The following is a 12,376-nucleotide window of genomic DNA, read 5'->3' as shown; positions in this document are numbered from 1 at the left end:
CATGCACACTCACATGTACACACCACAATAACATAAAGTCACAGACAAGAGAACCCTCAAACACCCCCAACAACCCCCCCCCCCCCCGCACAAACATACACATACAAACACCAAATGCACAGCAAGGTATACCTTGCTGTGCATTTGGTTGTTTACTGGTTGCTCACATACATAGTCACATTTTTTGTAATGCAATGAAAACCTGCCTACCTTGATTGCTAGTTACTTTTCGTCTTCTGTAAAATCCGTAATAATTTTTCTGTATTTTAACACTGGAAGGTAAATGACCTTCTGCCCTTGATTTTGATTTTTTTTTCAACACAGTTATAATAGTATTCACACACTTAATTAATTCTATTCGAGATACCCGACAATCCTAAAATTACATCTTTCCACTCCGTATCCCTTAATTCAACTAAATCGAAGTGATCATTAATAAATTGCCATAATCGTTTGACCTTCACACAATTTAGTGTCTCTGGATCTTTTTGGTAAAATTAGCAAAAATTATCCTGAATAAAACTGATTTCCATTAGTTGTTCATTAATTGTATAATAACATTTCTTTATCCGTATATTTGTAGAATATACCCAATTAACCCTCCACTCCGCGCACTCAAGCACGCACATACAAACACACGTACCTACCACATGTACACACCAAGAAGAAGAAGAATTAAGAAGAAGATTGGATTTCACGACATCATATTATCCTCTTTTTTTTAATCATTAGATTTGGGAAGTGAAAGTGAAAGAGAGTTTCCTACCAATGAAGTTATATACACTATGTAAAAAAAAGGAAATGAAAAATTACAAAAGTATGGAAGTTTATATTTCCATTTCCTCGTCAGTATCCTCACCAGGCTTGTAAGCTGGATCCGTACATGCTATCTTCCTCTTTGCACCAGTATCCTCATCAGGCGTGTAAGCTGGATCCTTCCATGCTATCTTCCTCTTTGCACCAGTCTTAGTCCCACCAGCGGCCTCTGCTCCCTCACCTACAATCCCCCAAAATAGAAATAGCGGTAAACTGAAGGAGAAGTCCACCATGGCATTAAGTTGGTTTTAATAGAAGCAGAGAAATGACAGGAACAGGTTAGTGAAAGTTTGAGCAAATTCCGATTGAAAATAGGAAAGTTATGTACTTTTGGAGTTGCGATCAATCAAACCCGAATTGACAACTATGTGACATATCTTGGAGGTGCCTTCCCATTATGATCTGTACTAAAAAATAAAAAATAAATCCTCTAGAAGTTCGTTGTGCTAAACTATTCACAATAAGATAAATTAGCTGTTACATTCCCTGATTCCCCATATAGCCACCACATTGTGCAATCGATGGTGCGTAGCCTATGTATTCCTTTTTACTGCAGTGTTAGGATGATGGCGACAAATCGCCTTTTTTGTGATAGTCGAAAGATTTGGTTGTCTCATAAAGCTTGCGCGAGAGGAATAGAAAGTTGTGAATATGATAACCTGGTGTGCCGCAACGAGAGTTCGGGAGGGATACAGGTTTTTTCATTTCCATGAGTATTTCCTCGTCTGACCGGAAAGGAATGTTCAACCTCTCGAATCCTGGAGACAAAAAGCAAAAATATCTTTAACGGTTTAATTCTACTGCAGTTTTTTTACTTTTCTGCAACGTTTCAACAAACGTTTCAACAAAAACAGCTGTACATACTTTGGCAACGACTTCAAATATTTGATCGGCAAATAATTATTCATAGTTTCATTTGCAAGAGAACCGTATTTAAACATATGTCTGCCAGTCAAGTGTTTTGATATTTTTCTCCCATGTTGAGAATTTATTTACCTCTAAATTACACACATTTTCAAATCATGCACTTTTTGTTATTCTTGTCAGAAAATATATACAGGATAATGACTCTCTCTACTCTTTTTCGAGTTTTGTTTGGAAAAATATTTCTGCAAATTGGTCTGGCCTCTGTTCCCCTTTTACATAATACTTTACAGTGATTTTACGTCATAGCCTCCGATTAAGCATTATTCATTCAACAACAAAAAAGAGGGAATACCTTATTGCAAGTTAAATAATATCATATTGAAGTCTGAATGTTGATTCATTATTTTTTAAAGAGTTCTGTCACATCTTTACTGGTGTTGACAATTATGAAATGTATGGTTGACCTTATCTTTGAGCTCAGTACATTTTGATCATCACTATGTTGTTGTTTCCGTTATAAATTAACATACTAAAAATTTTAATCTACGAACCTGCTTTGATTACATCATTACAGTCCGGCATTTCACTCTGTAGAAAGATCTTTCTCAGTTGCAGAGCACTTTCACTCTTCCGTCCATGTCTCATAACATACTTGGTGATGAGTATGCTGAATGCGCCATGTTGATTCATGGTGAGATTGGCCCCTATCGCTGCGGCATTGCCCTCGGCTTTGGTGAATCCCAGGTACACGCTAAAGTCATCTGCACGGATATTCCCAGGATTAATCAGTTTTGACAATCTCTGCACAACTTTGTCTGTCAAAATGTCTGCCATCACAATTTGCGAAGCTCTAACGCTACTAAAAGAAATATACATAATATAATAACATTACGATTTAAATAAACGAATAAATGGATACATTTTCACTCTAACATACTCTTATGTTTAGAACACAAATTAGGTAGGGCCTGGAATCCAGATGATTCTTAAGGGCGGCGATTGCGCAATCGAGGGAATGCTTTTGAATAAATGAATTCATGTAGATCAAGCAATCAATAAAGACTTTCATAGAAATGATATAATACTAAATAGTTCGTGTTGCTTATGAACTGATGATGTTTGGGGCAAACTGAATATTGATATATTTTACTATTTTACATTATACTAGGCAGTTGACCCCTCCCCCCCCCCAAAAAAAAAAAAATAATAATAATAATCAAACGTGGTTTATTTCTAATTCGAAACCAATGATTTACAAATGTTGCAAAAATGAAATGAATTTCAGGGTTTTTTCTCTTATTTGTGCCCATTATGCCAGAGGCGGCACTCCAAGTGGGGCAGGGAGGGGGGGGGGATAAAGGCGGCCCTCCCGCGGGGGCAAGGGGGGCACAGTGCCCCCCACTTTTTCAAGCACCGAAAAGTGCCCCTTTTTACATAGGAAAAGTGCCCCTTTAACTTTTTAAGAAATGCCCCTTTTGAATGAATGGATACATTTTCACTCTAACATACTATTATGTTTAGAACACAAATTAGGTAGGGCCTGGAATCCAGATGATTCTTAAGGGCGGCGATTGCGCAATCGAGGGAATGCTTTTGAATAAATGAATTCATGTAGATCAAGCAATCAATAAAGACTTTCATAGAAATGATATAATACTAAATAGTTCGTGTTGTTAATGAACTGATGATGTTTGGGGCAAACTGAATGTTGATATATTTCACTATTTTACATTATACTAGGCAGTTGATCCCCCCCCCCCAAAAAAAAAAATCAAACGTGGTTTATTTCTAATTCGAAACCAATGATTTACAAATGTTGCAAAAATGAAATGAATTTCCGGGTTTTTTCTCTTATTTGTGCCCATTATGCCAGAGGCGGCACTCCAAGTGGGGCAGGGAGGGGGGGGGGATAAAGGCGGCCCTCCCGCGGGGGCAAGGGGGGCACAGTGCCCCCCCCCCCCCACTTTTTCAAGCACCGAAAAGTGCCCCTTTTTACATAGGAAAAGTGCCCCTTTAACTTTTTAAGAAATGCCCCTTTTGAATGAATGGATACATTTTCACTCTAACATACTATTATGTTTAGAACACAAATTAGGTAGGGCCTGGAATCCAGATGATTCTCAAGGGCGGCGATTGCGCAATCGAGGGAATGCTTTTGAATAAATGAATTCATGTAGATCAAGCAATCAATAAAGACTTTCATAGAAATGATATAATACTAAATAGTTCGTGTTGTTTATGAACTGATGATGTTTGGGGCAAACTGAATATTGATATATTTCACAATTTTACATTATACTAGGCAGTTGATCCCCCCCCCCCCCCAAAAAAAAAAAAAAAAAAAAAAAAAATCAAACGTGGTTTATTTCTAATTCGAAACCAATGACTTACAAATGTTGCAAAAATGAAATGAATTTCCGGGTTTTTTCTCTTATTTGTGCCCATTATGCCAGAGGCGGCACTCCAAGTGGGGCTGGGAGGGGGGGGGGGTAAAGGCGGCCCTCCAGCGGGGGCAAGGGGGGGGCACAGTGCCCCCCCCACTTTTTCAAGCACCGAAAAGTGCCGCTTTTTACATAGGAAAAGTACCCCTTTAACTTTTTAAGAAATGCCCCTTTTTACATAGGAATAGTGCCCCTTTTACTTTGACAAGTGCCCCTATTAGTTTGTAAGACTAAGCCTTCCCCTTTTCAGCTCTGATAAGGGCCCCTTATATTTGGACACGTGCCCCTTTTCTTTAGACAAGTTCCCATTTTCCTTTGCAATAAGTGTCCATTTTCCATTCTCATAAGTGCCCTTTTTAATCTATAGTAGGTGCGCCAAGTTAGGTACGAGAAGTGCCTCTTTTCACTTTTGATAAGTCCCCCCTTCACCTCTGATAATTTTCATATTTAATCTGAGAGGTACGTGCCTCTTTTACTTTGACAAGTGCCCCTTTTCCTGTGTAAGAAGTGCCCCTTCCCCTTTTAATAACTACCCCCATTTTAACTCGGATAAGCGCACCTTATATTTGCACATGTGCCCTTTCTCTTTCTGATATAAAGTGCCCCTTTTCCTAATGATAAGTGCGCCATTAGAAAAAAGAGCCACTTCCCCTTCGCAAAAGTGCCCCTTCTCTGGTAAATTACCCTTTTCAGGTACGAGAATTTACTCCTTTTCACTTCAGATAAGTGCCCCCTTCACCTCCGATAAATGCCCCTTTAAAATCTGATCGGTGCCCATTTCTTTTAACTGATGCACATTTTCCTCTATTACACGTACCGCTTTTTCATTCACATAAGTGTCCCTTTTTATATCTGGTCATTGCCCCCTTTCAGGTGCAAGAAGTGCCTCTTTTCACCTCTGAAAACATCCCTTTTAACAATATATAATAATATCTTATAAATGCCCCTATCAAAATCCAATGGGGGCCCCTTTTCCCGTCGACAAATGCCCATTTCCTATTCTCATGACTGACTTTTTTTTTCATTCCTGACGAGTGCCTCTTTTTGAGGATGTATGATGTGCCCCATTTTCACCTCTGGTAATTACTCTTTGTACTTTGGCACATGCTCTTTTTCTTTTCTGATCAGTGTCCCCTTTTCCTCTCATCATTAAACGCGCCCTAGCTAATTTCAAGCGACTAACAGCAACTTCCCCCAAAGCTCGCTCGCTACGCTCGCATGCATCCATAGGTGATATACTTATGTCACTTATCAAAGGCCTTTTCAGTCTTCCGTGATGAGAATGTTCTTATAAACCCATTAGGTTTGGGGTTTTTCTTCTTTATAAGATGTCATTTTTCGCATTGCGACCTCACACATCTTAACATTTTTCCTAGCTCGCTTCGGTCGCTCGCAAACAATTTTTTAGACAATCAAGCCGAACTGCAAAGCATAATGCTTAAGCAATATGTTGTATGGTGTATAAAGTGAAACAAATATTGAAATCATCCCTGATAATTGTAATCACATTGAAGGGGTGTATACTAATGTCTAAACAATTGTATATTTTCGCTTGAGATTTCCCTTTGTAGATGCCCTTTTTCTCCAGAAAGTGCCCTTTTTTCTTGGTGTCCCCAACTTTGAACTTCGCTCGGCCACCGTGTGGGGGGGGGGGCACTGTGCCACCCACTTTTTCAGGTACCCACAAAAAGCCCCTTTTTACATAGGACAAATGCCCTTTTCTTTTCTAATAACTGTCCTTTTCCTCTCCTTTCATCTCTGGTGAGTACGTCTATTCAGGTGCGAGAAATTCCCCTATTCACCTTTGATATGTTTGCCCATTTTTACTTCGACACGTGCCCCCCCCCCCTTTTTTTGTATGAGCCCCTTCCCCTTTTCAAAATGCCCCTTTTAATATCTGATAAATGCCCATATCAAACTTGATAGGTGCCCTTCTCCTCCAACAGATTCCCCATTTACTTTCTCACAAGTGCCTCTTTTCATTTATGTTGAGTCCCTTTTCAGTTTAATACTCATCAGGGTTTTTTTTCTGGTCTTCTTTATAAGATTAATTTTTTTGCACTGGGACCTCACAAATCTTTAATTTTTTACACCTAACTGCAAAGCATGCTGCTTATTTAAACAGTATCTTGTACCACGTAAAGAAAGAAACAAATATTGATATCATCCCTGGTAGTGTAATCACAATCATGACGATGTAAGAGTATATACCAATGTTTAAAAATTATGTAGGTTTTGTTGATGTTTTCCTTTGTAGGTGCCCTTTTTTTCTTCCAGAAAGTGCCCTTTTTTGTTGCCACCTCCCTATTTTGGAAGGCGCTCCGCCGCCCCTGCATTATTCTACTTGGTGGTGATAAGGATTTTGTTCTGACCCCCCACAAGTTTTTGGTCATTACGCCACTGCTAGGAACCTGGACATGGTAGGGATGCGATGTAGTGCGCGTACGGTTTCCTAATGTGAAGGGCAAGGCTACTGAAGTTCTAGGGTTGATTTCCCAAAAGCCTTTGCGATCATTTTCCTAGCTTACCAAGCCTTGAAATTTAAGTTCTTTGCATACATTTTTTTTTTTTTTTTAACGTGATAAATTACTGGAATTTAACATAAAAGAGTAGTTTAGCCCATATACCATGGAGACGTCAATTCGACAAATATTGAAAACATACATTTTCCAACAATAAAATAACTCAAGGGAAGTCTCAATGCCATACTGCACCGCCCATAAAAACCACGATCGGATGACGGAATTTTTTCCATAATTGTAATACACTGTATTGGCAGATCTGAAAAGGTGACCGACACGGCTATTGAAGTTGCCTTCCTTTAATTTTTTTCAAAAGAACTTGGATTTCCAACATGATTGCCCTGTATTCAGCTATTGATGATAGCAAACACATCAAAGCAGCCACTCATGAATGGTTTACAACAAAGTGTATTGTGCTCTTACAATATGCTCTTGTAGAATCTTTAGCTATTATACTTTAGTGGGGAAAATCCCCTATTCACAATGTTGAAATAAAACAGATGTATAATGGCACACTGATAACACGTTTGTCGGGGCAAAGTACATTGAATATTAGTATATCAATACAAGTCAATGAGGCAATGAGCAATAATTCTAGATGTCATGCAGAGTTTGAATATTGTTTGAATACTGTTGAATATTGACTGTATTATAGGGAACATGGCGAAACACAAAGGCTTCAACCTTCACTCGGACATGCCCCAGTTGCTCTAAGTTCCAGCTTCCTTCCGTATCTGAATTAATTACTGTATACTCTATGTTGAAATAATTGTTACATATATCATGTATATATACATTGTGTTTTATATTGTGCTGTTGAGAAGGAAATAAATGTTAATAAATACAAATACAAAAGAAAAAAATACAGGAAGCAGAATCTGAATTAGTAGTAGTAGTAGTAGTAGTAGTAGTAGCAGTAGTTGTTGTTTTTGTTGTTGTTGTTGTAGCAGTATTAGTAGTAGTAGTAGTATTAGTAGTAGTAGTAGTAGTAGAAGTAGCAGTAGTAGTAGTAGTAGTAGTAGTAGAAGTAGCAGTAGTAGTAGTAGTAGTAGTAGTAGTAGTAGTAGTAGTAGTAGAAGTAGTAGTAGTAACACTGATAGTAGTGGTAGTAGTGATAGTAGTACTATAAGTAGTAACAGTAGCAGCAGTTGAAGTGGTAGGAGGAGGAGGAGGAGGAGGGGGTGAGCCATTGCTAAATTAAAGATTCGGACGATGGACGGTATACATCTGTTCGGTACATATAGCATGTTCTCATCTGTATGGAATGCGTTGTCCGTACATTCATTCCCTAGTCGTTTTAAACGTGCGTAAATATATTTTGTTGGCTATTTTCTCTATATTTCCCTATATTTTATAGAATTTATTACAAAACAAGACTGTTTTCTTCTTCTAAAGAACGGAAAGTATGTTTTAAAATACATATATATACATTTAATAGGCTATATGATCTGGAATAGAAGATAGATGAAAAAATATGTATTCAGAGTTTTTTTTTAAAATATATTTTCTGTGGGTTTTTTTTCCCGCAAATAGTTCTACACTTTTTTATTTTGACTAGGGTAAGCGCTCTTCTAGTTGCCGGAAACTACCTACTTGCATGTTGAAAAACATTATCAATGCAAGCCAGTCTAATTAACTTTTAAAAGTAGGTTATGTATTCAACGCCCTACATTCCAATCATATTCAATGTTATTTCTATGTCACATTTTACGTCATCTTTTATCCTGGTGAAATATTTTTCGTTCCACGGTACCCCAATATCAACGGGGATTCAGCTCATTGTTCCCTTATTAGGCTAATCCGTTGCGTATGAAATAGCTGTTAAAGGTAAAGACCAGTATTGGAAACGCCCCAATTTCTAAAAATGAAATGGAAGCTCTTATTACCAATCATGTGAAAGAATATGTTTTGATTAATACATGATGATACAAATTTTGCCGGGAAACCGCCTACTAATTGATATATTTGGTAAATTAGTATATCTATTGGTGTGTGAGAGATATAGGGTAGTCCCATATACATCTTTCTGTGTATAGTGCTTGTAACTTTACGAAGAATGGGCCAAATTTCTTATCATTTTGATGATTCCAGAACCTTGCAGTACACACCAATACTTATATGCTAGATGATCAACCTTTTCTGATCGATTCCACAACGTTTCTTTCACATGCAATCGCATGACCATTACTGGTCTTTACCTTTAAACCTATACAGCAATACCAAATACAAATCTGCCGTGCTTAAATGATGATAATTAAGGTAAAGTTGAGTCCTGGTCAGGCTTTTGCATTGCGAAAAAAAATTGTGGAAGCAGTTCGAAAAGATTAGACATATGTAGCACATAAAATACCATGGGATTTGGAATCATTAAAATTATAAGAAATTGACTCGTTCAGGCTGTAAGTCACAGTCATACACTGTGTTTATACAAATGTGTATATGGGATTACACAAACACGTGGCATGAGTCTGATCCAACAACGTATACCTATTACTTGTCATATTTCGAATTATGAGGGCATTTGAATAGCCATCCTTTTCAAAGGACATTTTCTTTTCTATGATACTTTGGCAAGACATTGATCTACATTTGCCACACTCAACCCAGGTGATGTAAATGGACGTACCTGGCAGGAATTAATTCCTTGAAATGCTAGAGCGCCGCAGTGGCTGCCTTGCTAATTAAAGCCAGGGTAATAATCGGGGCAGCGCCAGGAGCGTCACAACGTGACGGACATGTGCGCTATATAAGAAGCCACCATTATTATTATTATTATTATTAAAAAAAGACTGAAAAAGCTTGCAAAAATACCCATTTCACCCCGTCTTAATTTTGGAAATGCTCTTTTGTTCAACTTACCTCAAAATCAGCTTGTACGATTATAAAAATTACAGAAGCCATCATATTAATTAATCAAAGCGGCTTGCAAGGAGGTCACAATCAATTAGACTTTTTGTTGTTGTTGCTTTGCCTCACTTTTCTAAAGGCAAACAAATGGGAAGAAATGATAACTGGGATTCGACCCCACTACTCATCTTATCTTGGATTATCTTCCCGGTTATCTTACCCAGAACTTACCGAGTGAGCCAACCATGGCCTCTGCTACAGACGGACTAATAATGAGAGTCTTTCTTTGATCACATCATACTTGATACTTGATGAGGTAATCCCTGAAGCAGCTTTTCCAAGCTATACTGGGATGGGATGTGTTGTGACAGCAGGTGAAGGTGCATAAAACAAAAGGGTGTACAATTACTTTATACAGTAAAACAGTGACGTGCAAGTAAAAAAAAAAAAATCATGCTGCTATATGATTTGCAGCATTCTGGAACCTACAGCAGGTTCCAACCCTCTGATGACAGGGAGGGCGGTCATCTGGAAAGCAGCAACTGTTGGGGCAGTAACTGCAGTGAATGGTAGTTGATTCAGATGCGAATGGTGCGGGGGTAAAATGAGTACTTGTAGGAGTCTATTGTTGCCTCAGGAACAGAGAGCTTGAGTGTGTGGTCTCTTCTGCTGATGTATGTAGCTTTGGTTATGAGGTGAGGAAGACAAATGTTGACTAGCTGGTGGTGTATTTTAAAGAGCATGGTGCTTTGTGCTAGAAGACGACGTGTGTGCAGTTTATCCCATCCCAGCTGGGAAACAAGCCCTGTAGTTGACGTGGATCTTCGGTAGTCGCGGAAGACAAAACGAGCAGCTGTTTTCTGTACCATTTCCAGACCTTCGGCAGCAACAGAAGTGTGGGGGTTCATTCAAGGCTTCAGCGCCATACTCTAGCTGCGGTCGAACCAGGGCTGTGTATGCTCTTGACTTTACATCCTTAGTGCACCGCCGCCACCTGATATCAGGGACTTTTAGATTCGCACGAAGACAATGTGGATTGCTACGGTCGACGTCCTTATATGCACTGCCTTAAAAGGACGTTACACGTATAATCTAAAAGTCCCTAATGTGTATGTTGATGAGGACATTCATTTGACGCGACAATGTTCATTATGTAATCACGCATCATCACAGACAAAAGAACTTTTACATTTTTTCAGATTCGTTTCGCTGGGCCAGGGCCCAGAGTGTAGTTTCAGGAAAAGTACCGTGATTTAAGACCAGTAAGAGGAGCAGTAAACCCCAAATTATGACATTTTGTGTGATATTAGATTGATTATTAAAGAATTGGACACTGGTGGACATACATCTGAACGGTACAACGAATCGTCTTCTTTCTCTAATAATTTAATGAAGTGTCAAAGCTTCCGCGCTTCGCGCGGGAGGGAGGGGGGAACTGAAAAAAACTTAGTTTCTGGCTCCGGAGTTTAGGGTTACATTTATGTACATTGGGACATTGGCATTAATATATTTGTCGGTAATTGGTGGCTAGTTTTGTCGGTAATCGGTAGCCTCAACAGTCTACCCCCCCCCCCCTTCCCCACTGAAAAAGGTCTAGCGACGCCCCTAATAACAACACAGTTTATACACACGATATATTTTTTGCAAGTACTATTGGTGAAGTACCGGACCACCGTCTTTGTGCATTATGCAGTAACGAAGCACGATGTTACAGATCACTTTCTCTAACTTCTAACCAATCAGAAGGCCTCGTTTTTCCCCAGAAAGTGCCAGTGGACATTAATGCGCCAAATGTGGTTCTCAATTTGCAAAGGATCCCTTCTCTTGGAGGGGGAAGAAGAAAGCAATTTTACGTCATAATTATTACTCCAGGGAGTGGCTGAAAATGCGTCTAATGTGGTTCTAAAATTGCAAATGCTTCCTACTCGGGGAGGCGGTCAGAACCCCCTCCAAGACCCACCCCCGCTTGGTCGTTCCGATCCCTCGCCGCTAAAAGCCTCGCTCTGTCGCTTCATCGTTGTACATATATTTCACCCCTGCCATTTGTGCCACCCCCCCCCCCCCGGGAAGAAATTTGATGCCCATACCCCTTGAGCTTCGGGGGCTCCGCCCCTTGACCCCCGCCGTGGCTTTGCCCCTAGACCCCACTTTGAAAAACGTTCTGCAGGGCCTGCATGTACGAGTGGGGGTGATGAGGAGTTTTTGTCTCCCCCCCCCCCAATCATCACGCTCATCACGCCACTGCCTTACTACCAAACCCAAACAAAACGCACTACCATCCCCCTAAAAAAAAACACGCACACACACATACAGACTTATACATGATACATGTATAAGGAAGACGAAGCAGAGAACTTGGGAAACATATAGAGAAAGGAAGAAATTTGAGAGAGAGGGAGGGGAGAGAGGAGAAAGAGAGAGAGAGAAAGAGGGGGGAGGGGAGAGGGGGGGGGGGGGGGGGAGAGAGAGGGAGAGAGAAAGAGGGAAAAAGAGAGAGATGGAGAGACCACAATAAATTTGGAATGCAACACAATAAAAACTTGCATATAGGCCTATGATCCCCTTATAACAGAGACGATGAAAAATATTGTGGAATCCGGAAAGATAGTAAATCTGTTAGGCAGCTCATTGTAAACAGGGAGCTTTGAAAATTAAACGAACGTTCCATTCTTTTGCGTTTGGGTTAGCCGGACAAAGAACAGACGACATTCGTATGCTATTGTTGTCTGAGTTTGGGACGGATAAAATTATTTTGAAAGTCTTTGTGTTTCCTGATAAGTGTTGTGATCCTTGCTCTGACAAAAGTTTATGCTTATTTTTTTATCTTTACATTTGTAATATCCCCAATAACTCCCCCCCCCCCCCACACACACACACACAGAA

This window comes from Strongylocentrotus purpuratus, unplaced genomic scaffold (assembly GCF_000002235.5).
Source record: "Strongylocentrotus purpuratus isolate Spur 01 unplaced genomic scaffold, Spur_5.0 spur5_scaffold_9, whole genome shotgun sequence".
Taxonomy (NCBI): Eukaryota; Metazoa; Echinodermata; class Echinoidea; order Camarodonta; family Strongylocentrotidae; genus Strongylocentrotus; species Strongylocentrotus purpuratus.
Note: the sequence above shows the minus strand (reverse complement) of the source record.